The sequence below is a fragment of the Peromyscus leucopus genome, chromosome 14 (genome assembly GCF_004664715.2).
Source record: "Peromyscus leucopus breed LL Stock chromosome 14, UCI_PerLeu_2.1, whole genome shotgun sequence".
Classification (NCBI taxonomy): domain Eukaryota; kingdom Metazoa; phylum Chordata; class Mammalia; order Rodentia; family Cricetidae; genus Peromyscus; species Peromyscus leucopus.
Window position 1 is genome coordinate 2,476,644 of NC_051075.1, and position 25,738 is coordinate 2,502,381.

At 45.5% G+C, this 25,738-nt stretch overlaps 1 protein-coding gene across 12 annotated transcripts in view; it reads left to right on the forward strand.

Moving 5' to 3' along the window:
- Atxn7l1 (ataxin 7 like 1) overlaps nucleotides 1-25,738 on the forward strand; it is a 229,788-nt gene that overhangs the window by 143,291 nt on the left and 60,759 nt on the right. For 2 of the 12 annotated variants that reach the window (XM_028878464.2, XM_028878469.2), the window contains exon 1: nucleotides 14,827-14,971. The exons of 8 other annotated variants lie outside the window; for them this stretch is intronic. The gene's annotated coding sequence lies outside the window, so the exon portion shown is untranslated. Of the gene's footprint in view, nucleotides 1-14,593; nucleotides 14,726-14,826; nucleotides 14,972-15,113; nucleotides 15,456-25,738 lie in introns of those variants that run through there. 2 more of the 12 variants (XM_028878468.2, XM_037210495.1) reach the window with 2 other exon arrangements.

Below are 25,738 nucleotides of genomic sequence, written 5' to 3' on the forward strand. Positions count from 1 at the left end.
GCAGGCTGTGAAGAGGAGGCTCAGAGGCAGCCAGGACCAGTGCCCAGGCCAATTCCCACTGCCTGTGCATCCATCAATCCTCTGGGTCATTTTGACCTCAAGTGTAACAATTCATGAGCCCATCTTTCTCAGTGCTATGACTGTTTCATTCAGAGAATGAATTTGTACTCCCAGCTCTCGGGACCCCTGATTTACCCACAGATAGGCCTCAGTTGAGCAGTCTGATACCTCGAGTCTTGATCTCACAGTCCAAGCTCTGATCTGGGTCCTTTTTCAGTCATGTCATGGATTCCTCTGCTGCGGAAGAACCAAGCCAACCCCAGCCAGAATGCCAGGATCTAAGTGGCTCTGGCCTTGGAGACATTTTGAAATGTGCTTTCCTGGATGTTCCTGTCACTGGCATCGATTAGATCCAAGGTGGTAAATACTCTGCACAGCACAGGATGATAGTTCCATTCTGTGCAGAATTATCCCACCTAAAATGCTAGATGCATTCCTGCTGATAAACACTGCTAAGAAGGCAAGGAAACTAAATATTTACAGTTGTACAGTATCATCAGGACAGTCATCTGCAGGCTTCTTGGTTTATACCCAAGAGTTTACTGAGAGCAAATCACTGAATTATTTTTATCTACACAGTGTGGTCAGAAAGAATTACATTCTGCAGGGTCAGGCTCTGCTGGGAATAGTTTATTTCATTAGGCCAGAGTCCCACAGTCTGATCAAGCCAGAGCTCTCCTTGGGTCATTTGTTGGTCTGTATCTGAGTTTCAGTGTCTTCTTAGCTTAAGTGGACAGCCCAGAGTTAGCAAGGGCTCTGTGAACTGCCAGTCGTGGTACACTGTGGACACCAGAGGGATGCTGGTGGCTGGCATGGTATTTCTGAGCAGGAACCGGCTGCGTTTGGAAACTGAGCACTTAGAATTAAATAGTCTATTGCCTCTCATAAAACACCAAGTATGATACTCTTAGGCTTAAAAATCATTTTAAATTCAGTGACTAAGAGAAATAATTAAGGTTAGCTAGCCCTCAGACCCCTGGAGACTGGTGCCTGCTGACCCTGCTTTTTCTTTTCCTTTTCTATAGACTGGGTAATTATTTCCTGATTTATTCATTCATTATCTAACACACTCTGAGTGCCTGTTAGTGCCAGGACTGAAGTAAGGTCTTCCATGCCAGCTCTTTATGGTCTAATGAAAGGGCAAATCCACTGTCAGTACAGAGCCAGTGCAGGGCTGCAGGGGAGGTGAGCACAGTGTGTTCTTTAAAAAATTGTTTTAGCTGGGAAGTGATGGCGCACGCCTTCAATCCCAACACTCAGGAAGCAGAGGCAGGCAGATCTCTGAGTCTGAGGCCAGCCTGGGCTACAGAGCCAGTTCTAGGTCAACCAGGGATACACAGAGAAACTGTGAAAAAAAAAAAACCCACACACAAAACAAAAAATGTTTTAGAAACCAAGCATGATGACACACACCATTAATCCCAGCACTCGGGAGGCAGAGGTGGGAAGATCTCTGTAAGTTTAAGGCCAGCCTTAGTGTATTCCAGGCCCCCAGGCTACATATATTAAGACCTTTTCTCAGAAACACACAGAATGTTTTATAATTATTATTGCATGTATTTACTTATTTTTTTATGGTAGGGGTGTGCATATGGCTCACGTATAAAGGTGCCAGTCAGTTCTCCCTTTCCACTATGTATGTCCCTGGAATCAGACTCAGATCATCATGCTTGGCAGCAAGCGCCTTTACCAGCTGAGCATCTCACCCACTGAGGGAAGTCGATTTCCTGTGAGGCCAGACAGAGGTGCAAATGGCAGGAATCCACTAGGTGTCCAAAGTGTGTTAGTGTAAGAGCTGGGTCCTGCAAGCCAACGAGGTGTTTGTTAACCAAGGTAAAAGATAGACAGGCACTCTGCAGAAAAGCCACCACTGTATCAAGTCAGAGCAGACAGCACAGGATTTAGTCGTCTGGATTGGCGGGCAGAAAGGGTGCATGCAGGAAGGGTATACACGGAGCCTGCGTGCCTGGTAGCCTGGAGACACGGAGCAATGTCAGATTCCCTGGAACTGACTTAATCTGCAGCTCTAAGAGGTCATTAGATATCTTTGACCAAATGCCAATCAAAATAATTAAAAATGAAAGAACTAGTAAGTTGGCTCACATATTCCAACATCCATCTCCCAAAATTTCCTCCCCCAAAAATGCTTTTGATAAAATATGTTGAAGTACCAACAAAGAATATGCACAGCATAAAATGAGTAAGGAAACATGATTGCAAATCCTGGGACTGGCTTTGTGATAGAGCCCTTGTGTAAGACCCTGGGTTCAATCCCAGCATGGGGGTCAGGGGCATGGAAGAGAGGAGGGTGGCAAAGGAAATATTATCCAATTTCTGAATGTTTGATTTTTCTGGTTATTCTGAGTAGGGTAGCATTGGAGAATGTACTCCAGCTTGGAATCTAATGGGCCTAGCTTTACAGACTTCTTTTAACTCTCTGCATCTGAATATGGGAGTGGTAATGTCAATCTGTATTATCAAGAGGATGAAATAATGTAATTCCAATGATATTATTATTATTATTTAATGCTTTTTACAGTACTAGCTTAACCCAAGGCAAGCAGTAGACTATGACGGTAAAAAAAATCTGTTGTCACTAACAGAATGAAAAAATCACAGATAACATTTAGTTAATTAGAGTGTAGAAGTGATAGAATTCTTATTCATTTAATATATCCAATAGACAAGCCTGTATTACTTTTTAGGGGGAGGGGCTTATGAACTACATTATTAAAGAAGACAGAGGCTCAGGAACTGATAGAAAGCAAAATGCATGGAGGGATCCCCTCCTTACGTCTACCCGTTTCACATTCCCCTTTTTGTTGTGCACTGACCTAAGGTGCTCCGGCCAAGAGGAACTCAGAGTCTTTCAGTAGAAAACAGTTGCTACATAAAAGATTCTAGAAGACTGGCGTGATGAGGGTTTTAGCTTCTCCCTGACCACCTTACTACCAGGTTTAATGAATATGGAGGTAGACTCATTTCTGCTACAAACCTGGGAACTTATCAACTACAGACATTTAATTCAGTCTGCTTCACAGGCTTGGTAAAGGTCTAACCCTCCTAGAAATTCCAATCATACTTTGCACAGAAGGTCCATCAGAGAAGCTGTGGAAATACTCCAAAGAGAAGCACTGCTTTCTGAGCTCGCACACAACTCTAGAATAGTCCCGACTGAGCGGCTGGACTCTGGGCAGCCTCCAGAGCCATTCCAAACCTACAAGGTTTGTCCTTGTAGCACACTGTTGATACAAGGGAAGGGGGTAGCCTTAAGAGCTTCTGAAAAGGCCTTCATCTTGAATACCTTTAGTTTTACTGATAAAACCCCATTTCAAGTGGGCATAGTAGGGTACACCTATAATCCCAGTGTTCCGGGGTTAAAAGTCTGCCTGAACTACATGAACGTCTGTCTCAAAAATTAATAAATAAACAACCCATTTCCAGCATTCACTATGCTATGTCGTGAGTTTCACCAGCAAAACACATAGTGTTGGCAGAAAACCCTAAAGAAGTCACTTTGGGACTATGTCTCATTTGTATTACTTCCAGGTGCCCAGTTCAGACTTGGTTCATTCTTGAGACAGTGGAAACCGATGACCCAAAGATGAAAAGCCTGGCCTAACTTTCTTGTGTCCACCCAATAAATAATAAGCTTTAGTAAGCATTTCTCCTTGGCTTTTGTCTATACTTATTTTCATACTCTAATTTTAAAAACAAATTATGAGTATTGTACCCTTGTCCCATTTCTCTTTGCTATTCATAAGATATGGCTTCAGTGTGTGTGTGTGTGTGTGTGTGTGTGTGTGTGTGTGTGTGTGTGTGTGTGTCTTTATCTGTGTCTCTGTGTGTTTCTTGACTATAAGGCTGTGTTTCTCTGGGAAAGCCACTGTTTTGATCTGTTACCCAGGGGCCCATCCGCTCAACATCTTTTGCTTTCAAAAGTATCCAGTAAGAACAATAAAATTATATGGCTTCCTATTTCTAGAAAGACTTTAGAAGGCTAGAGAGGTGGCTCAGTGATTAAGGTCACTTTCTGTTCTTACAGAGGACCTGGGTTCAAGTCCCAGCATCTATTTGGTGGCTCACAACTATCTGTAACTACACCAGGAATCCAATACCCTCTTCTGTTTTCCTTGAGCTCCTGTATGCACATGATACACATAAACTCATGGAGGTGCACACACATGCACATAAAAAATCAAAAGGACAGCCTAGGAAAACAGGATGTGGATCCTCTGTCTAATGGTCCTATAATGTGAGCTTGGACCAGTTGCCTACCTGGGTAAATCTTGGCTTCCTTCTCTATAAACAGAATAATGACCTTGCCTGCTGCAGTGCCCGCCTCTAGCTGATTCTGAGTAGGTAACAAATATCTCATGGATGCTCATGAACGTTGAGAGAACAGGACTAGCTGGAGCTAAGGATTTTTTTTTTTAACCTTTAGCCAACATTGTTTTACCCCAGCGTGGTAGTGAATGCCTTTCATCCCAGTACTAAGGAAACCAAGGCAAGCAGATCTCTTTGGATTCAAGACCAACCTGGTGTGTCCAGCAAGTTCCAGGCCAGCCAAAGCTACATATTGAGACTCGGTTTCAAAACAAAACATGTGTGACTTGAATTCACTCTGCTGTGCAAACTAGCTTCAGAACACATGTAGCTGAATTCCTAGATGTTTCTTCCCGTACAAGAGAGCAACGTATAGCCTGAGTATGCCATGGAAGTGACCGGCAAAGCTGTCCACGTGGGGTTTGCAAAGCTCTTTAAATCTAGCAGAGCATGGCCAGGGAGAGAGAAAGCAGAAGCCAGTCGTTTGCTTTGAAATGCATTAATTAAACATTTTCCCATAAATTGAGAAATTTGAGCTCCATAAATTGGAGCTGGCGTGTTCATAGCTCAGTGACAAAGCACTTGGCTAGCACATGTCAGGTTGTGGTTTGGGATTTTTTTTTTTTTGAGACAGGACCTCACAATTGTCGTCCAGACTGGCCTTGAATTGCGGTCTTCCTGCTTCAGCCACCCCAGTGCTCGAATGACAGACATGTGCCTCTGCACTTAGCGCCCGTCCACTGATCCTTTCTTACCAGTAGAACTCTTTCGAAAGCTGCAGAGCAGAGGGGTGGCATGGGAAAAGTGAGAGCTGAGCCCAAACAGGTACAACTTTGCATAACAACCCGGAACTATCTTTCTAAGGTAAAAATTACTTTTGTCCTTATTATAAAAGAAAATGTCTGGCACTGTCTGTATCTTGGATATATTCAATTTTAATTTGCCAATTAAACACTGAAAAAAAAAGTTTAGTCATGGATTTCGGAGTGAGTTCCAGATCACCCTCGGGGTGAGAACTGGGCTTTAGTCATGGATTTCGGAGTGAGTTCCAGATCACCCTCGGGGTGAGAACTGGGCTTTAGTCATGGATTTCGGAGTGAGTTCCAGATCACCCTCGGGGTCAGAACTGGGCTTTAGTCATGGATTTCGGAGTGAGTTCCAGATCACCCTCGGGGTGAGAACTGGGCTTTAGTCATGGATTTCGGAGTGAGTTCCAGATCACCCTCGGGGTGAGAACTGGGCTTTAGTCATGGATTTCAGAGTGAGTTCCAGATCACCCTCGGGGTGAGAACTGGGCTTTAGTCATGGATTTCGGAGTGTGTTCCAGATCACCCTCGGGGTCAGAACTGGGCTTTAGTCATGGATTTCGGAGTGTGTTCCAGATCACCCTCGGGGTCAGAACTGGGCTTTAGTCATGGATTTCGGAGTGAGTTCCAGATCACCCTCGGGGTCAGAACTGGGCTTTAGTCATGGATTTCAGAGTGAGTTCCAGATCACCCTCGGGGTCAGAACTGGGCTGGTGAGACTGCTCAGCAGACACAGATGCTCAGCAGACACAGATGCTCAGCAGACACAGATGCTCAGCAGACACAGATGCTCAGCAGACACAGATGCTCAGCAGACACAGATGCTCGCTGCCCGGCCTGAGTTCCATGCTGGGGACCCACACGGTGGAAGAAGAGAGCCACGCTAGCAAGTTGTCCTCAGCCCTACACACACACACACACACACACACGCACACGCACACGCACACGCACACGCACACGCACACACACTACAGCATACACACACACACACACTACAGCATACACACACACACTACAGCATACACACACACACTACAGCATACACACACACACGTGCGCGCGCGCACACACACACACACTACAGCATACACATACACACTACAGCATACACGCACACGCGCACACACACACTACAGCATACACACACACATGCACACACGCACACACACACACACTACAGCATACACATACACACTACAGCATACACGCACACGCGCACACACACACTACAGCATACACACACACTACAGCATACACGCACACACTATAACACACACACACGCACACACACTACAGCATACACACACGCACACACACACACACTACAGCACACACACTACAACACACACGCACACGCTTGCACACACACACTACAGCATACACACGCACACACACACACACTACAGCACACACACACTACAACACACACACGCACACGCACACACACTACAGCATACACACGCACATGCGCGCACACACACACACACACTACAGCACACACACACACTACAACACACACGCACACGCGCGCACATACACACGCTACAGCATACACACGCACACGCACACACACATACTACAGCACACACACACTACAGCATACACGCACACACATCACACACACACACGTGCACACACACACACTACAGCATACACAAACCTTTTACAATGTAGACCTTATCGAGAAGATTAAAATATTTTTTAAAAGATTTCACTGCAAAAGCTGCCAAAGTTTCAGAAAAATTTAAAAAAATATTGTGATGTCAAACTCTCCAGCTTTCCCTACGGGTGAGTGTCTGTGGTGTACATAAATGTCTATATGCATATATATTTTGGAGACAGGATCTCACTATGTATCCCTGAATATGTATGTATTTTATATTTTCAAAAGTAAAAATAGAATCATTTTCCAGACATTGCTTTGAGACCTGGTTTTATTTTTCCCCCATGTAGAATTACTGAAAGGGACTGATATGTAGCTCAGTGGTGGAAGGGCCTGCCTAACATGTATAAAGCCCAGGGTTCTATCCTGTTCAGTAAAAAAATAAAATTATTGGGGACACGTTTCAGAAAATAGAGATGAACACCATAATGTTTATAACTTCCTGGCATTCTGTTGAATACGTATGCCAATGATTTGCTTAGCCAGTGCCTGACTGCTTTTTATTTAGGTTCTTTAAGGACACTATATTTAAATTTTTGCTAGTTAAAAATAATAACAAATGAATAAATCAGTCTACCTACTGCACATACAAACTTCATGAATTTATTAAAATGCAACCAAAAATTCCACTCCCTAATTAGTTTATGTTTTGTGTTTAGGTGAAAGGATCCATGATGGCTAAAGGGTAGACTAGATGGCTGAAGGGTAGACTAGATGGCTGAAGGGTAGACTAGATGGCTGAAGGGTAGACTAGATGGCTGAAGGGTAGACTAGATGGCTGAAGGGTAGACTAGATGGCTGAAGGGTAGTCTAGATGGCTGAAGGGTAGTCTAGATGGCTGAAGGGTAGACTAGATGGCTGAAAGGTAATCTAGATGGCTGAAGGGTAGTCTAGATGGCTGAAGGGTAGACTAGATGGCTGAAGGGTAGACTAGATGGCTGAAGGGTAGACTAGATGGCTGAAGGGTAGACTAGATGGCTGAAGGGTAGACTAGATGGCTGAAGGGTAGTCTAGATGGCTGAAGGGTAGACTAGATGGCTGAAGGGTAGACTAAATGGCTGAAGGGTAGTCTAGGAGTTGCTAAAAATAGCAGAGCAAAGGCCAGCTAGGGTAGACAGCTCAGATGCAGCAGTGCTGCTGAGGATCGGGGCACCTCACACACCAGACCAGACCAGACCCAGTCCTTCCTTAAGCTCACTGCCTAGAGCCCCTTTCATTTTATAGCCCTAGCAGCCAGAGCCCCCAACTATCAGTTTACTCCATTCAAAAGGAAAGTCATGTGCACAGGAGGTGTTTTCTGGTTGAATGTTGCCTAGTCAAGAGCCGGTGCTGCATGGTGCTGTAACAAATCTGCATCTCAGCACCACATCATGGTCATCAGATACCCTTGGGTTCCTTGAGAGCAGTTTGCATGCAGCATACTAACAGGCTGCTTGGCCTGACTTCCAGCCTGGGGAAGAGAGGGTTCTAAGCAGCAGGACAGAGAGGCAAAAGGAAATGACAAGACACCGGTGGGGAGGTTGAGGCCAGCTGTGTGTAGGGTGAGTAGCTTGGAACGCTTCCTCCTACTTTGCAAACTTCACTACCCATTTAGTAAGTCCTGACCAAGATTTTAAAGAATTAAAGAATAGAGAGGCAAGATATATGGCTCGAGAGTTAACAGCACCTGTTGATTTTGCAGCAACACATAAAATAAATAAATCTAAAATTAAAAAGAAGTTAAGACAAATGAGATAGGAAGGGGAGAGACAGGAGAAAAGTGGGGAGGGGAGGCAAGAAAAGCTGTTAAAGACCTCCCCAGACACTACTCTTTTGTATACAAATGTGCACAGGAAGTTGCAAGCCAAAATTTCTCTCTTAAAAGTAGGTAAGTGTCAAAATCTTGAAAGCTCCGGTTGGAGGCCCTGCAATTAGTTTTACAGTGATAAATGCCTGAACACCACCTTGAAAAAATGCCCAAATTCAGTGTCCCTCAGTTTTCTTGGGGGATTGGTTTCAGGACAGCTGCCATCCCTGCAACCAAAATCCTCACTGGAGTACAATGCAATAGTAAGGGGTCTGGATAACGCAGAGGTAGAGTGTTTAATTGGTGTGTGTAAGGGGTCTGGACTTGATCCCCAGCCTCTGAAAAAAATAGAAAATGGTGTTTTTGCATTAGTTCCCATGCATCCTCTCACGGCCTCCAGCATCTCCAGATTAGTTGCAACACTTAATGCAATGTCAGTGCTGGTATGCTAATAAGCAGGCCATGGTGCGGTGTACCTGTGATCTACCTAATTTGAACCACAACTTAAAAAATATATATACCTATTTTGAGGTGCTGGAAAGATGGCTCAGAGGATAAAAGCACTTATTCTTGCAGAGGACCAGAGTTCTGTTCTTGGCTCCTGTATCTGGCAGGTCACAACCTCTGGGACTCCAGCTCCAGGCAATCTGATGGCCTCTTTTAGCTTCTCTAAGAACCTTTCTGAGCATACTAACACACACACACACACTTAATTTGGTCTGGCTCTTGTCTGGCATGGGAAAGGTCTTGAGTTTGACCCTCCACACTACAAAGGATAAAAAGGAAAAGAAATGAAGGAAGGAAGATAACCAACCAAATCTGATACACATGTAACGTATTCACTTTCTGTGTGAACTTGTGTAGTGATTCACATTTAGATTTTATTCATTCAAAATGTATTAGAAACACTAGCTTCTGAACTGTGGCTAGGCATTGGCTTACAAGGAAAATGAGATTCAGAACTGGGCTGGAAGGACCTTCCTTCCAACCGTCTAGATTGCAGTCATCTCATATTTTTTGACGTTCACTATAAAGTCATTTTTCAAACTCTAGTGCATTTCTGGCTAAGTCTAGCTAAAATTGCCATTCTCATCAAACATCTAAGGGCAGTGGTCTCATACATGTAAAACTAACTTACAATGTTGGTTACAGTCTCTTGGGACATGAGCTACAAGTTGATCACAGGTATTGTCTGGCATATCCAAGAGATGGAGTCTAGAGTATTGAGTCAAGTGCAGACACTAGCTGGGAAGTCTGCAGGGCTACCACTGCGACTAGGACCCAAGGGTTCAAGCGACCTTGAAGCCAGTAGAAGCCACAGCCACGAATATGAACATCACATGTAGGGAGCCAACAAAGTCCTGGGTGAATGTATAACATTGGTATGGCCATATCACTAACCCAATGCCTCAGACCCATAGATGTGGTGACGGCTTCCCTGAGTGAGCCTCAGGGAAGAGGCATAACAAAGCCTTCCCCTAGTTTGAATGAAAAGAAAATTTCACTGTACTTTTCTCCCCTAGATGTTTATGGCCTAAAGACCACTCCTCTACAGAGATGTCTACTGAGATTAGCTAAACCTGCCCTGTCCAGCTGAGTACAATAACCCTGCCTCCTTGTTTATCTGCATGCAACAACCCCACCCCTGTGCTACTATACTGTCCCAGTTTTTCTCTGTCTGTCTGACTTTTCCTCATTCCTGTAAAGCCCAGAGCACGGACATGGGAGCCTGTCACGTTTCTGTCAGTACCGCTGTTCTCCAGGTCTGGCGTACTGAGCTCCCTGGCATTCCCTGAAGCATCTGATGTGCCGGTGGTGGCGAGCTGCTTTTCCTGGTTTGTGGTAAAGATGTCTTTGTGAAGCACCAGCTGTAGCACCTTCCTGTCTGTAGGACACTTCCCTCTGCTAGCCTGCTTCTACTAACTTCTTGTTACCAGCATGCCCCATAGATTTCCAGGCCTCTCTTCTTTTTGTTCTATTTATTATTTGTTTGTTTGCTTGAGGCAGGGCCTCTCTATGTAGCCCTGCCTGTGCTGGAGCGTTGCTGTGTTGATCAGCCTGGCCTCCAACTCACAGGGGCTTTCACCTGCTCCTGGAATTAAAGACATGCACCACCATATCTGGCTCTGTCTATCTATCTATCTATCTATCTATCTATCTATCTATCTATCTATCTATCTATCTATCTATCTATTGTGTCTGTCATCTATCTACCTGTCTATCTATCTATCTAATCTATCTATTATGTCTGTCTGTCTGCTATCTATCTATCTATCATCTATCTATCTATTATGTCTATCTATCTATCTATTGTGTCTGTCTGTCATCTATCTGTCTATCTATCTATCTATCATCTATCTATCTATCTATCTATCTTTCTAATCTATCTATTATGTCTATCTGTCTGTCTGCTATCTATCTATCATCTATCTATCATCTATCTATCTATTATGTCTATCTATCTATTATGTCTGTCTGTCTGCTATCTATCTCTCATCTATCTATCTATTTTATGTGTGTGTGAGGGTGCATGCAGGCCACTTTACATATATATGTGAAGGTCAGAGGACAAATTTCAGGAGTCAATTCTCTCCCTCTAACCTGTGGGTTCCAGGGATGGAACTCAGATGTCAGTCTTGGTGGCATCTCTCTGACACAATTCTAATTGTAAACATCTTACTCTGTCTTCCCTAAATCTGACAGTGCTTGTCAAAGCATGTGTCGTACTTTCAAATTTTATAAAAGTGGACTCTGTGCTCATGAGGAGTCACACGCTACCTGGAAATACTCACCTTATGTCTTTTAAGCAAACACATTTTCCTGCCAAGATTTCTAATTACCCTGAGCTTATACTTTTTCAGGCATTGTGGATACAAATGTCATACTATTCCTCAAGCAACCTCAAATAACCCCCTTCAAAGTGAATGTTCACAGGCCACAAGGGCCACTACATAGTCATCCCACACAACCACAGAACCTTTTCAGCCAGTTAGGATGTGTGGATTCCATCATTCTGTGTGATCCGTGTTGCTCTGATTCCACTCTGTGAAGTTCAAAAGGACACACAACTGTCCTAGCTTTTACTTCCATGATTTTTTTATGTTTTGTTTCAAGATAAAGATTCATGAGGAGGTGGTAAAACATTCTAGAATGTCCTAATCTTCATTTTTTCCCAGATAGAGTTTCCTGGTTGTTCAGGAACTCATTCTGTAGATTGGGCTGACCTCAAACTCAGAGCTGCCTCTGCCTCCTGAGTGCTAATCTTCTCTTCTTAACCAGCTCCCTCCTGCGTTTTATATTCAGTGTCCCCAGTACTGGCCCTAAGTCTTCAGTTCCTGCTGAACATCTTCATTTCCCCCTCTCACCACAAAGACACAGCTCTCATCTCAAAGTGGAAAGGAGACCATTTATTCTAGGGCTAACTATGAGTGACCTTGGCCTGGGAACACAGATTTAGGGTTTCCCAAATACCAGATTTCAAAGTGGTAATAGAACAAAGAAAATCATAAATCCAGATACTTTGCTGGTACATTGGTGGAACTGTGAGGTAGGTGGGTCACTGCTAAGTGGGGTATCTCAGCTGTAGGCCTCAGATGCTGTCTGAGGCCATTGTTGGTCTTTTGGTTTGTGGAAACTAGGGGTATGTTTATACATTCCAAAAGCGTTACCTACTGGTCACAAAGACATTAGGCTACATACAGAGGAGGGAATTAATGGCTATAATGAGGACTAAAAATGCCCCAAGATAAGTTGGCTCTGTGCTTTCAGGGTCCCACCCACTCCATGTCACAGAATCGGCCAATCAGTTCTATAGACTTCAGTGTGGTTCAGTTCTTTTCAGGAACTTCCATTCCTAACTGCAGACCAGGCCTCCTGGTCATCTACAGTGTCCTACTTCCACATCCCCTCAGAAAGATAGCCAAACCCTGCAGCAAGCCTGCTTTAGGGCATGGTGTAGCAGTCATGTCTTCTCTGCTGCGGCAATGAGTATGTCCACTTAGCATGGAGAAAGAGCCATTATGATGGGTACTTTTGTGTGGTTAAATATTGTCAGTGGTCCTTACTGAAGAAGAAATAAGCAAACTCAGCAAAAGCCTATCTATGTTAAAAGATCTGCAAACCCAGAGCCCTCTGCTAGCAAAATGGACACAAAGGCTCCAGACCTGCAGTTTGGTGGGGCTGCGGGCTACTGCTCCATGTTCTTAAACTGGAATTGAGTGAGGAACCAAGGATAACAGGTAAATGAACCGGTGGGATCAGAGCGTTCAGGATACAAACTGGATGGAAAAGGATGTCTTCTGTTGAAACAATAGCTCTGGCGCACAGATGTGTGAAGCTTGCCCTAGCATAGAAGGAAGGAAGCCTTCTGTGTGGTACTGGCAGGCTGAAATCTGCTGCAGAAAGCCACAGTGGCAATACCAAAGAATTAAGGGAGATCTTACACACTTAAGATCCATCTTTTTAGTTCTGGCATTTTGTTTTCTGGAAACATGATAGAGGCAAATACGGAGGTCTGGGCTGGGGATGGAAGGCCTGGCACTAACCAAATCATGTAGCCTTCCTGACTCTCCATCTACTTCTCTGTGAAAATGGGAATAACAAAGCATGTTGTTTTTAAGGGCTTTGTGAGGGGATGGCTCAGTGTACAGCATGTGTTTAACATGTGAAAAGCTCTGGATTCAATCCCCATGCATCTAAAGAGAGGGGTAAAAGAAAGGAGGGAATAAGAAAGTACATGGAGAACCTAAGCCCTCACACCTGGAAGTCTCATAGGCTGCACCCCACAGTTAGAGTGATAGACTCTGTTCTTGCTTCTGTGACCCTGAGAAAGTCCAGCCTGTGTTTTCAGAAAATGGGGTAAGAATAACAGGTCTTGCCATCCACCTCACAGGGTGCTTCTAATGACCAAGTCCTAGGATTTGCATGACTTGCAGACATTTGAAGTCTATCAAATCAGATAGACAATGATGATAAATAGATGATAGATACATAGATACATAGGTGAAAGAGATGATAGATAGATAGATAGATAGATAGATAGATAGATAGATAGATAGATAGATAGGTAATACAGAAGGTTTAAGTCTACACCCAAATTTAAATATCGACATCCATACCCCAGTTCTCATGGAATTTAATTTACCTAAATCCTTAAGTAACTCCAAAATTTAATCTGGCTAATTGTGATTATCCTAAAGTAAATAGTGCTTGGTGCATTCTGGGGAAGAAATAGAAAGCCTTGCTCAGCAATGGAAATTTTTTTTTTATTTTTCATTTCATTTTGCAAAGTGAAAAGACCTCTCCTTGTCATTGTCCAAGAGTGTAGACTCCAGTCTTGATTAGACAGAAAGCTGGTCCTCAGCATTCCTCATTCCAAAGGGAGCCCTGAAGCAGTTTCCAGAGGCATGGTGCCTGCCCTTGGGCCAGCCAGGACCATGCTTCCAGTGTGTGGTCTCAATCTCTGGTCTCAATCTCAATGCACAGAGTAGGTAACTTGGACACTTCTTATTGCATTTAAAAAACATTATTCAATGTGTCCCTTTTTTCTCCTATGGGATTTACCAACTTCCTGAACCCTGGAAGTCCTCAATATTTGCAAATATCTCTAAACCAATCTTTGCAAATATCTCTAAACCAATCGTATGGAAGATGCTTGAGGAAACACCCAGTCCTTCTGCTGATAACCACAATGTGTCATGTGACACCAACCCCCTCCCCCACTCACCAATATAGTAGCTTAATGTCTTCACATTATCTGCCAACATCTATCTCATTTTCAAGTTGCTAATCTTTTGCTTTTGTTATTTAAGGTCTTTTAAATTCTTAATGTCACGCGGTTGCTTCAGGCTCCGCGTACACAGTTAACCAGACACTCACACGAGGCAACCGTTTCGCTTTCTGCGCTTGTTGTTTTTGGCACTGGGTCAGTTCTGTGAACTTCTGGTGTCCAACTGGTAGGACCTGAAACTCTGTGTTTAACAAGTGCCTGTAGTCAAAACAGTTGGCGTGTGCAAGCCAGGGGAGCCGGTACTGACTGCAGCTGGTCAGCCATCGGGTCGTGCACCGTGCAGAATACCGAATCAGGTTGCTCTGTTTTGCGGCTAGGCTTTTGTTGCTGTTTCGTTGTTGCTGTTGCGGAATCTCTCTCTCTCTCTCTCTCTCTCTCTCTCTCTCTCTCTCTCTCTCTCTCTCTCTCTCTCTCTCCTCCCCTCTCCTCCTCCTCCCCCTTGCGATGGCATCTGTACTAACGTGGATCACTTCAGGTTCCAAAAGTACAACATGTTTACAGTCGTCGTAGCATCAGATTAAGTTGGCAGCCAGAGTCGCTCTGTAAGTGGTTTTAGTTTACATTTCTTCTTCTAGCAGGGTGTTTTGCATAATTTTGCTGATCCTGGGTTATTTATAGACTTTTTTTTTTTTTTTTTTTTTTTTTTTTTTAAGAAATGGGGATGTATGAGAGTTTCTGTTCCAACCGTAGAAAGTGAAATTCTTTTCCACGCCGACAGAAGTGGCGCTGAATGTATGCGCAGCACAGGCCATTATGGCTCTTGGAAATTAACTTCTCTGAAAGGTCACTTGGTAGCACTCCCCAGCCGCCACGGCGGCAGATCCCCAGCGACTGCAGTAGGTTGCGTTGTTTTCTTTGGGTTGTCACAAATGGAGTAAAATGAAAGTGATGATGCCACTTCCTCAGGGACGCTCTGAGAGGGTTGGGTATTGTTTCAGATCTCCAAAAAAGTTTGCTGTGGTTGTTTTGTCAAACTCACGGGAGCAGTGTCATCTGGTGGCCCGCAGACTGGCCAGGAGCCAATCAGTGAGTTTCAGGGTCATGGGGGATGGGACGGTGGACAGATGGCCGAAGGGAAGTTCGTGGGTTGGAAAGTTTGTCCCGCAGAAACGGCTGTAATACTGAGATGTTGGTAGCGTTGTAAAGAATGGCTACCAGCCACTGCTGAATGGCACGTCCCCTCACACGTGACCTGTGTAGATTATCAGGCATTGGGGGCTCCCAGGCAGGTTTGAATGAGAACGAAACATGAAACATGAGCACTTAAGAAAATGCTCTGCCAGAATTAGCACTCCATAAAAAGGGTTTCCCATAATATTTACTAGAACCATTGGCTAAATATTGCTCTGCCTTGCCCACTGAGTGGCTGCAAAATTTTAAAAAAAAAGAAAGAAAAAAAAAGCTTTTGATGGCGTACCTAGAGCACCTCCCATCTCCCAGGCTGCTACTCCCGGAATTTGCATGGGTAAGTAGAACGCTCATCAGCATAATGAGTGTGGAGTCCCCTCCTAATGGTCCAGGAGAACGCTGTAAATGAGACACTTCATTGTGCTACAGTTAAATATTTTAAACTAAACAAATCGAAAAGGAGGGAGAAAGCAGTAAGCAGCTGCATTCAGACCTGCTAGTGAAAGGCCTTCAGAGGAGGCAGGGGCTTCCATCGCAGGAGGGGTCCACACAGACAGACCCCAACACCACTGTCACCCCAACTCCTACGTGAGAAGCGACAGTTGAAATGGAATTTTCCAAAGTAGTAAACATGACCATTGAGCCCAAGCTGGATATTATTATAGCCACTTTAGGGCTACAGTTTCTTTTTCTCCTCCGCATTTCTCACATCCATATAAAAGTATAATTTTTTTTTGTCTCTTCTAACCTTGCAGAATATAATGACAAAGTTGGCTTGCTTCAGGTCTTTGACCATCTATACCCCATGCTTTCATAGAGGAGCTGAGGGGTGGGATGTCAGGCCCAGCACAGTTATCAAACCTTCACCAGCTTGTTGGTGGTGGCTACCTCATGGGCCATGAATCCACTCACTCCAAGGTCTTGTCTTTTTCTGCAACCACATTAACGATATGTGGATTAGTCAGAACCTTTCAGAGTAAGACATAAGCCAGGGGAGGAAGTTGATTAAAGGACTTGGCTACTTGCTGCTCTTAAAGTCACCCGCTCTGTATGCATGCCTTCATTACACCTGCTCTGTGTGCATGCTTTCATTACACCTGCTCTGTGTGCATGCCTCCAGTACACCTGCTCTGTGTGCATGCTTTCATTACACCTGCTCTGTGTGCATGCCTCCATTACACTTGCTCTGTGTGCATGCCTCCAGTACACCTGCTCTGTGTGCATGCCTCCAGTGCACCTGCTCTGTGTGCATGCCTCCAGTGCACCTGCTCTGTGTGCATGCCTCCATTACACCTGCTCTGTGTGCATGCCTCCAGTGCACCTGCTCTGTGTGCATGCCTCCAGTGCACCTGCTCTGTGTGCATGCCTCCAGTGCACCTGCTCTGTGTGCATGCCTCCATTACACCTGCTCTGTGTGCATGCCTCCATTACACCTGCTCTGTGTTCATGCCTCCAGTGCACCTGCTCTGTGTGCATGCCTCCATTACACCTGCTCTGTGTGCATGCCTCCAGTACACCTGCTCTGTGTGCATGCCTCCATTACACCTGCTCTGTGTGCATGCCTCCATTATACCTGCTTTGTACAGTTGTGCTGTGACTGTGTGGGAACTTAGGAGCTCTCTACTTGGAGTTGGTCTAGAAGATATTTTAAACAACCAAAGCTCATTTGCTCACAGTTCTGGAAACTGAATTCCAAGACCAAGGGTGCTGACAGGGTTGGTGTCTCCTAAGGCTTTGCACATGACCATGCCAGACTTGCTGCCTTCTCAATGTGCACAATCTGAGTACTTGTCCTTGATGCCCCATACTTTTGAAATAATAACTCTAGTCCTATTGGATTAGGTCCTTTTCCCAATGACCACTTCAAACACCTTGTTACACTCTCAAGAACTAGAGAATTAGAGACTGAATGGATGATGGGCATTGTTAAACCAGATAAGTCTGGTCCTGTCTCAAGTCTAGCAGCAGCCTCAGCAACTCTATGCTGTAGAGAGGGTCTCCTGTGGATTTGTTCCCATAGCCATGAGTAGGCATAGGGAACAACAGCAACAAAACAAAAATGTGTCTTCTAAAGTCACAGGGAAAAGCCCATAATGGCTATGAATGCCTAAGTTACTTTTCATGCGTTCTGATCTGAGAGACTTCCTTAGCCCGGTGGTCTGGGAGACTCACATAGAGGGAGCTCAGGAAGAACAGCTAATGGACCAGTGGGCTCGCGAAATTATCTGGCGGGCTTTCCTGCCTCTTTCTCCCAGCACCGTTCTGATCAAACTCCTTAATCTGTTCACAGATTCATTGGTACAATCTTCTCAATGTCGTGCCAATAATTACATATATGTGTTTGTTTAGTTTGTGTGTTTTAATCTGCCCTTAGGTTCCGTAGACGTTGAGAAACCTTATGCCAGCTGTTGGCTCCCATTGGAACCGCTGCCCTTTCCCCAGGGGCCTGGGCTGGCCATACCGGTTTTGTCAGTCTCCCCTGCTGGAGGGTATCTTTGACAGTGGTATGCCATGAGGAGCCAACAGGTGGCTTCTGACAGCCCTCTGCAAAGTGTGGCCAAGGTATTTTCCTAGTGAAGTTCATTCTGTCCCTGAAGATGCTAGGAGCACAACAGACTGCAGACACCTGAGTGTTTGAACCCAGAGCTGCTTTTCTTAGAAACCCCATCTGTACGATGGAAGCCCAGGGACTTGTGAGGATCATGCCACGTAGGAGCTAAACACAACCTGGCCCTCGGTCACCTGCCGGATGGCGCTAATTACACAGGTCTCGACCTCAACAAGGATGCCTATGCACAGTGTGTCAACAAGGGTGGCGATGGACAGTCTGTTCCTGAAGGCTGAGGGGCTTCTTGTCAAGTAGTGACAGGGAAGTCCAATCCCTTCTCAAGCCAGCTGGGGCTCTGGTCTTCATGGAAAAGGAACAGCTCTTCCAGGAAAGGAGCCCAGGGATGGTGGCTTCCTCGTAGCTATCTGTCTTGTCCACAAACAGAAGCTCATGTCTAGATTCCTCTTTAGTTTGACAGATAGGTTGCCAAACACAGGATAGAAATGGTATTTTTGTTGTTATTTCTAAATTATGTAGTTACAATCTTATTTATGTTTGCATAAGCTGGCTCAACTTTTTTTTTTTTTTTTTTTTTTTTTTTTTTGAGGCAGGATTTCTCTGTGTAGCCCTGGCTGTCCTGGAATTGGTTCTGTAGAACAGGCTGGCCTCAAACTCAGAGATCAGCCTGCCTCTGCTTCCCGAGTGCTGGAATTAAAGGCGTGTGCCACCGCCACCCAGCATCAACTTGTAAGGGTGTTTTACCTGTCAGATCTTAACACGTCTCCCTCAGCCCCGGAGACACAGGTCTGGTAACATCAACAGGTAGCAGCACTGGGATTCAGGCTCCAGCTTTGGATGCCCGCGTTCTTCCTGTCCGTTTCAGTTATATCGTGTGTGCACTGATGGCCACTCAGTGGGAACCAGAAAACTGCCTCATCAGTATAATGTTCCTTGAAGTGATCAACACATGTTTGGTGGCTCTGTGTGTGTAATGTCCACTGATGAGCTTTATTCAGAGAAGGGCTATCATGACATCTGTGTCTTAGCATCACCCAGAGGATCCTTATCAGGAAGGTGGGCCAGTGGCATACCTACCCTGGGTGTCAGGAAGTCTGGTTACATTTGGAGAGGATGCTGTTCATAGGTCACGGTTACTGGGACGTGGCTGGGCCTGCTTCAGAGGAGTGGTGTTGGAGCAGGCTTCTCGAGTTCCCAGGTGGTGAATGGGCTCGTCAGTGGTGAGGGTCCATAAATGTCTTAGCAGACTGCAACAGTGGCCTGAGTCCAGCAAGCTGTTTGACAACAGTGTGACCTAAGACTTAAGTGTGGGGTTGTAATAAAACATCTGGATGGATCTTCCACTGCATTGATGGAGAATAATGTCCAGAATGGACAGCCAGGAGCTGAGCAGAGTTCACTGGAATGTGTTCCTGTCTGAATTCCTGTTTGTGAAGAATGCTGGGAGCCAGGGAGAGCTTAGGACAGGGCAGGCATAGAAACAAAGTTTTGTGAGAAACGACTTCAAAAGGTGGATGGGAATTTTCCCCTAGAGAAGGAGCTGGAGTGCACCAAAGGTTTATGACCCTGAGGATGGGAGTGGGACGAATGCGGGTAGCTGGGTCGCTGTCCGCTCTCACCATTTGGCCATCAGTGCCCTGGAGATAGCACCCAGGGGCCTGCAGCCCTGCTGGGAGGGGACAGCACCGTTGGAGAAGGGCGTCCTACATGTCTAAAGTCTAGTTGTCCTAATTTCCAGCTCCTGGGCAGCAGGGGCTCTTGGTGGAAATGGTAGTTGTGTCAGGGATGCAAGAACCAGAGGGTAGCTGCGTCTCCGAGTCCTGCGTGTCGGTGGGCAGTGGACCCGTCTGCGGTGTGCGTGGTCATGTTACTGTTGTTATTTGGATCCAAATGTGTTTTATGAAACAAAAGCATTAAAACCAGAACATTCCCCTGGCAGTAATAAAGTACAGTAACCACGTGTCGTCGGTATGTAGTAAAAGGATACCCCCTTGCAGCCGCAGGGAAGCAGGGAGGATGCATCTTGCTTAAGACAAAGTAACACTTAGTCACTGACCCAAATTGGCAGCATTGGGGAACTGCTGTCTTAGAATACCTGTTTGCTGTCTCCTGCCGGCTGCCTTAATTACCTTAACTTAAAAATTACCTCCTTTAAGCAGCTCCAGCCAGGGCTTTGAAGGTAACTCTCAGTTACCTTAAAACAGATTGTTCTGTTTCCAGCTTGTCCTAGACTTATCTCCTGCTGGGATTCTACCATTGTTGTTGCCTAGTTGAAACTCACACAACGTAACATTAACTATTCTGACTATTCTGAGCTGAAGAACACACTGGCATTGGATGCAGTTACGTTGTGTCTAGTTCCATAATAAGACTTCATATCCACTGTGCAGTCATTCCTGCTTCCTGCCCCCTGACGGCCACCAGGCAGTCTGTCTAGGGGTCTGCCTCCTCTGGACACTGTGTATAGATGAAGGCATCCAGTATATATGGCCCGATGTGCCTGACCTCTTTTCTTGGAGTTCATCTGTGTTATGGCATACACCATAACTTTATTCTTTTCTGTGGTGAAGCAGTATTTCGTCGTACGGCTGTACTACAGGTTTTGTTTTCTCATACATTCGTCAGTGGGTGATTCTGCCTTTGACTGTTCTTCTAACCTGAGGTTTGTTCCTGTTGTGTGTGGGGGTGTTTTGTCTGTGTGTCAGTGTACCAGGTGCCTGCCTGCTGCCACCTGGAACTGTAGTTACAGATGGTTGTGAGCCACCATGTGGGTGCTGGGAACTGAACCTGGAACCTCTGCAAGAATAAGCGCTCTTAACTACTGAGCCGTCTCCCTAAAGGATTTATTCTCTGGAGAAATTTTATCTATTTTATTTAATTTTTTTTAAAGATTTATTTATTAGCTGGGCGGTGGTGGCGCACACCTTTAATCCCAGCACTCGGAGGGAGAGCCATGTGGATCTCTGTGAGTTCAAGGCCAGCCTGGTCTACAAGGTGAGTTCCAGGATAGACTCCAAAAGCTACACAGAGAAACCCTGTCTCGAAAAACAAAAACAAAATGATAAAAAAAAAAGGTTTATTTATTTATTATGTATACAGTGTTCTGTCTGTATGTATGCCTGCAGGTCAGAAGAGGGCATCAGATCTTATTGCAAATGGTTTGTGAGCCTCCATGTGGTTGCTGGGAATTGAGCTCAGGACCTCTGGAAGGGCAGCCAGTGCTCTTAACCTGAGCAATCTCTCCAGCTCCTAATGTTTACTTTTTGAGATAGAGTCTCACTATGTAGGCCTAGCTGACCTGGAACTCACAATGTAGACCATGTTGGCCTTGAATTTGAACTCACAGAGATCTGCCTGCTTCTGCCTCCCAAGTCCTGGGATTAAAGGTTCCTGGGCCATCATAATTAATTTTACTGTGTAGCTCACAGGTATTCAGTAGGGTCATCTTGTTTTACAGTCACTGCTACCACCATCTCTAGAACTCCTGGGTTTGCAATGCAGAAACACAGTAGCTACTAATAAATAGCAGCAGGTTCCTCCTCCCTCCCCCAGCTCCTGGCCACTGTCATTGCCCTGTCTGCTTGAAGTTGACGACTCAGCTACTTCATATCAATGGAACCCTACAGTATAGCCTTCCTGTGGCTGGCCAGTTTCACTTAGTGTGATGTCTTCAAGGCTCATATCCATAGGGTAATATGTCAAAATGTTCTTCCTTGTTAAGGCTGAATACCTCACTGTGACAGTTAGAGGTTTGTTTTAATAGTGTATTTATTTATTTATTCATTTATTTATTTATTTATTTATTTATTTATTTATTTATTATTTATCATCTGGGTTTGTGTTACTTGTGTGGAGGTCAGAAGACAACCAGTAGAGATTGTTCCTCTTATTTCACCATGTGGGTCCTGGGGATGGAACTCAGGTCATCTGTCATGGCAGCAAGTGCGCTCACCAGATGAGACATCTGGGCAGCTGCTCCTCATGGTTAGTGTTGTCAGCTTGACACAATCTAGGATCATCTGGGAAGAGTTTCAGCAAGACATTGTCCAGATGAGATTGTTCCATGAGCAGGTCTGAAATCGATGGTCATGATTTTGTTAGTTGAGGTGGGAGGCTAGCCTCTGTGAGTGGCAGCATTCCCCCAGCGATGGATCTGAACTGCAGAGCAGAGAAAGCCGCTGAGCAGTAAGCCTGCTCACACTCATTGCTCTTTGTTCCTGTTTATGGGTGTGATGTGACCTGCTGTGACTTCCCTAGTCTGTGGTGGAGTGTAACATTGAACTGTAAGAGCCCATCAGGCCCTTCATCCCCTCAGTTGCTTTTGTCTGGATCATAGCAACAGAAAACTATCCCATTCTCGTGCATGTGCACACACATGCACATACACCATGTGCACAGATGTACACACATGCCATATTTTGTATTCAGCTGTGAATACTCACGTTGCTTCCATCTATTAGCTCTTCAGAGTGCTGTTATTTTGGACATGATACACATATAGGTATATACCCATAAATGGAACTACTGAATCATACTGTAATTCTATTTTAATGTTTTGAGGAACTACCATGCTGTTTTCCATGGCAGCTATAACATTTTACATTCCAAACAGCAGTATGCAGGGGTTCCATTTCCTCCTCGTCCTCACCAGCTCCTGTTCTGTTCCTCTGTTTAAATAGCTATTCTAGTGTGCTGGAGTGCTAGCTCCTTTTAGGTTTGATTTGCATGTCTCTAATGGCTGATGAGGTGGAGCATCTCTGCATATGCCCTCCCCAGCCATTTGTTTATCTGCTCTGCAGAACTGTCCTTGGCACAGTTTTGACTTGGGCTGTCCCTTCCTGTTTTTCTGTTTAGAGTTACACTTCCAAACTTGCTGCTTCTCAGAAGCTAAAGCAGTGTAAATTGTCTTAAGCCACCTGTTTGCTGAGAACTTAGCCCACCTACTTAAATTACTCTGTGGGCACCTGAGGTGAGGAGAGAGAATGGGCCAGGCCAAGAGGCAGAGCCAGCGTTCCAGAAGAACCAGAGTGCACCAGGAAAGCTAGCCATGGGAAGTGTCCACCTCTGACCTCCAGGTCCTCCTGGAACTCTCGGCAGAAAAGCCAGGAGAGCTGTTCCTGTTTGACTCTGGCGGGAGTTGGGCTCCCAGGCCATAAGGCCGCTTTTTCATCTGCACTGAACTCTAAGCATTGCAACATCCGGCAGACCTCTTCTTGGGAGTCCCCTGGGTGGGGGCAATGTGCTCAAGGAGCCTCTGACCAGCTGGCCTGGAGTCCAGAGGACAAACCCTGGAGCCAATGCTGCAAATGATCCAGAAAGGAGACCTGGCCAGTGGCTGACCAGCTCGCACCCTGTCATCCACACCGATGCCATTCCAAGAAACAGCAGCAGGCGTGGACTAGCTCAGCTCTGCAGTCAGAAACATTAATTCTCCCTAAATCGGGGAAGAAGTTGTCTCTAATTCTCCCACAGAGCCTCCACGCTCTGGCTTTCATTACATTGTCAAGCTGGCTAGTTGTCATGAAATGATCTCTGCAAGGCTTGTCTGAATTCTGGGGCCTTGTGTGAAATGATCCCACTTTCCCACAGCCTGGGGTCTTCTAGAAAGCTTTTGTTTCTCAGAGACTTGCTTTCAATATTCCTTACTAAAAGGTGGATGCTGCTCACCTGGAAGTGACTTAAGGTTCATCGGGTATTAGCCAGGTTTTAAAAGTTATGTTGGATGAGACCCAAAGGAGGCCTGATAGCAGAAAAAGAGGTCTCAAATGTCAGGTCCCAGAGAAACCCTGGACAAGGCTCACTTAGTACCTGTGGCTCCTTCTCGAACTTCTCAGGCCCTCCTTAAACTATTTCAGCCCAGCTGGGCTTCTGTTCCCTTCCCTTACCCCAGGCTTCTCTTTTCCTGTATAACCCAGTCATTTCCGCCAGGCTCTCTTGACTATCGCTCCACTCTTGGTCCGTTTGCCCTCTCTCTCTCTTCTCTCTCTCTCTCTCTCTCTCTCTCTCTCTCTCTCTCTCTCTCTCTCTCTCTCTCTCTCTGTCTCTCTCTCTTCTCTCTCTCTCCTCTCTCTTCTCTCCTCTCTCTCTTCTCTCCTCTCTCTTCTCTCCTCTCTCTCTTCTCTCCTCTCTCTCTTCTCTCTCTCTCTCTCTCTCTCTTCTCTCTCTCTCTCTCTTCTCTCTCTCTCTTCTCTCCTCTCTCTCTTCTCTCCTCTCTCTTCTCTCCTCTCTCTCTTCTCTCCTCTCTTTCTCTCTTCTCTCCCCTCTCTCCCTTCTCTCCTCTCTCTCTCTTCTCTCCTCTCTCTCTTCTCTCCTCTCTCTCCTCTCTCTCTTCTCTCCTCTCTCTCTTCTCTTCTCTCTCTTCTCCTATCTCTCCTCTCTCTTCTCTTCCTCTCCTGCGCCTCTTCCCATGGCCTGATTCAGTCTGAACTCTTCCTGATGCCTCTGACTGTTCTCTCCTCATATCTACAAGAAAACTCTTCTCTTCCGCTGTACCTAGGAGCAATCGTGTCCCCCTTTTCCATTCATCAAATGCACTGGTTTACTGACTTTTCTTTCTTTCTTTTTTTTATACCTGTATTATTGTTTCATATCTCTATGTAACATTAACAAAATTTCTTGCTCTGAATTGTTTTCTTTCTTTCTTTTTTTCTTTTATTTTACAATACAATTCAGTTCTACATGGATTCCCTTGTTCCCCCCCCCCCCGCCCCTCTCCCCTTCCCCCCAGTCCACCCCCCATTGCCCTCCTCTAGGGCAAAGCCTCCCCCAAGAACTGAGATTGACCTGGTAGACTCAGTCCAGGCAGGTCCAGTCCCCTCCTCCCAGGCCAAGCCAAGCGTCCCTGTATAAGCCCCAGGTTTCAAACAGCCAACTCATGCACTGAGCACAGGACCCGGTACCACTGCCTGGATGCCTCCCAAACAGATCAAGCCAATCAACTATCTCACCTATTCAGAAGGCCTGATCCAGTTGGGGGCCCCTTAGCCTTTGGTTCATAGTTCATGTGTTTCCATTCGTTTGGCTATTTGTCCCTGTGCTTTATCCAACCTTGGTCTCAACAATTCTTGCTCATATAAACCCTCCTCTTTCTCGCTAGTTAGACTCCCGGAGCTCCACCCAGGGCCTGGCTGTGGATCTCTGCATCCAGATCCCTCAGTCGTTGGATGAGGTTTCTAGCACGACAATTAGGGTGTTTGTCCATCCTATCACCAGAGTAGGTCAGTTCCAGCTGTCTCTCGACCATTGCCAGCCGTCTATTGTGGGGACATCTTTGTGGATTTCTGTGGCCCTCTCTAGCACTTTGTTTCTTTCTTTTCTCATGTGGTCTTCATTTACCATGGTCTCCTATTCCTTGTTCTCCCTCTCTGTTCTTGATCCAGTCTCACTATGAAGTCTTGGCTGATCCAGAACTTGTTTTGTAGACAAAGCTCGCCTACAGCTCATGAGAGAGCCAGCTGCCCCGCCTCCTGTCACCAGTCTGCATTCTATCTCTATAGATGTTCTGTCCTGGATACTTCGTCGATATTGAGTCATGTGACCCTCGGCGCTTTATGAAGCGTTGTCTGTACAGACTGGCTGCTCTCCCACAGCTGCTGCCCTTTGCTGCAGTCAGGAA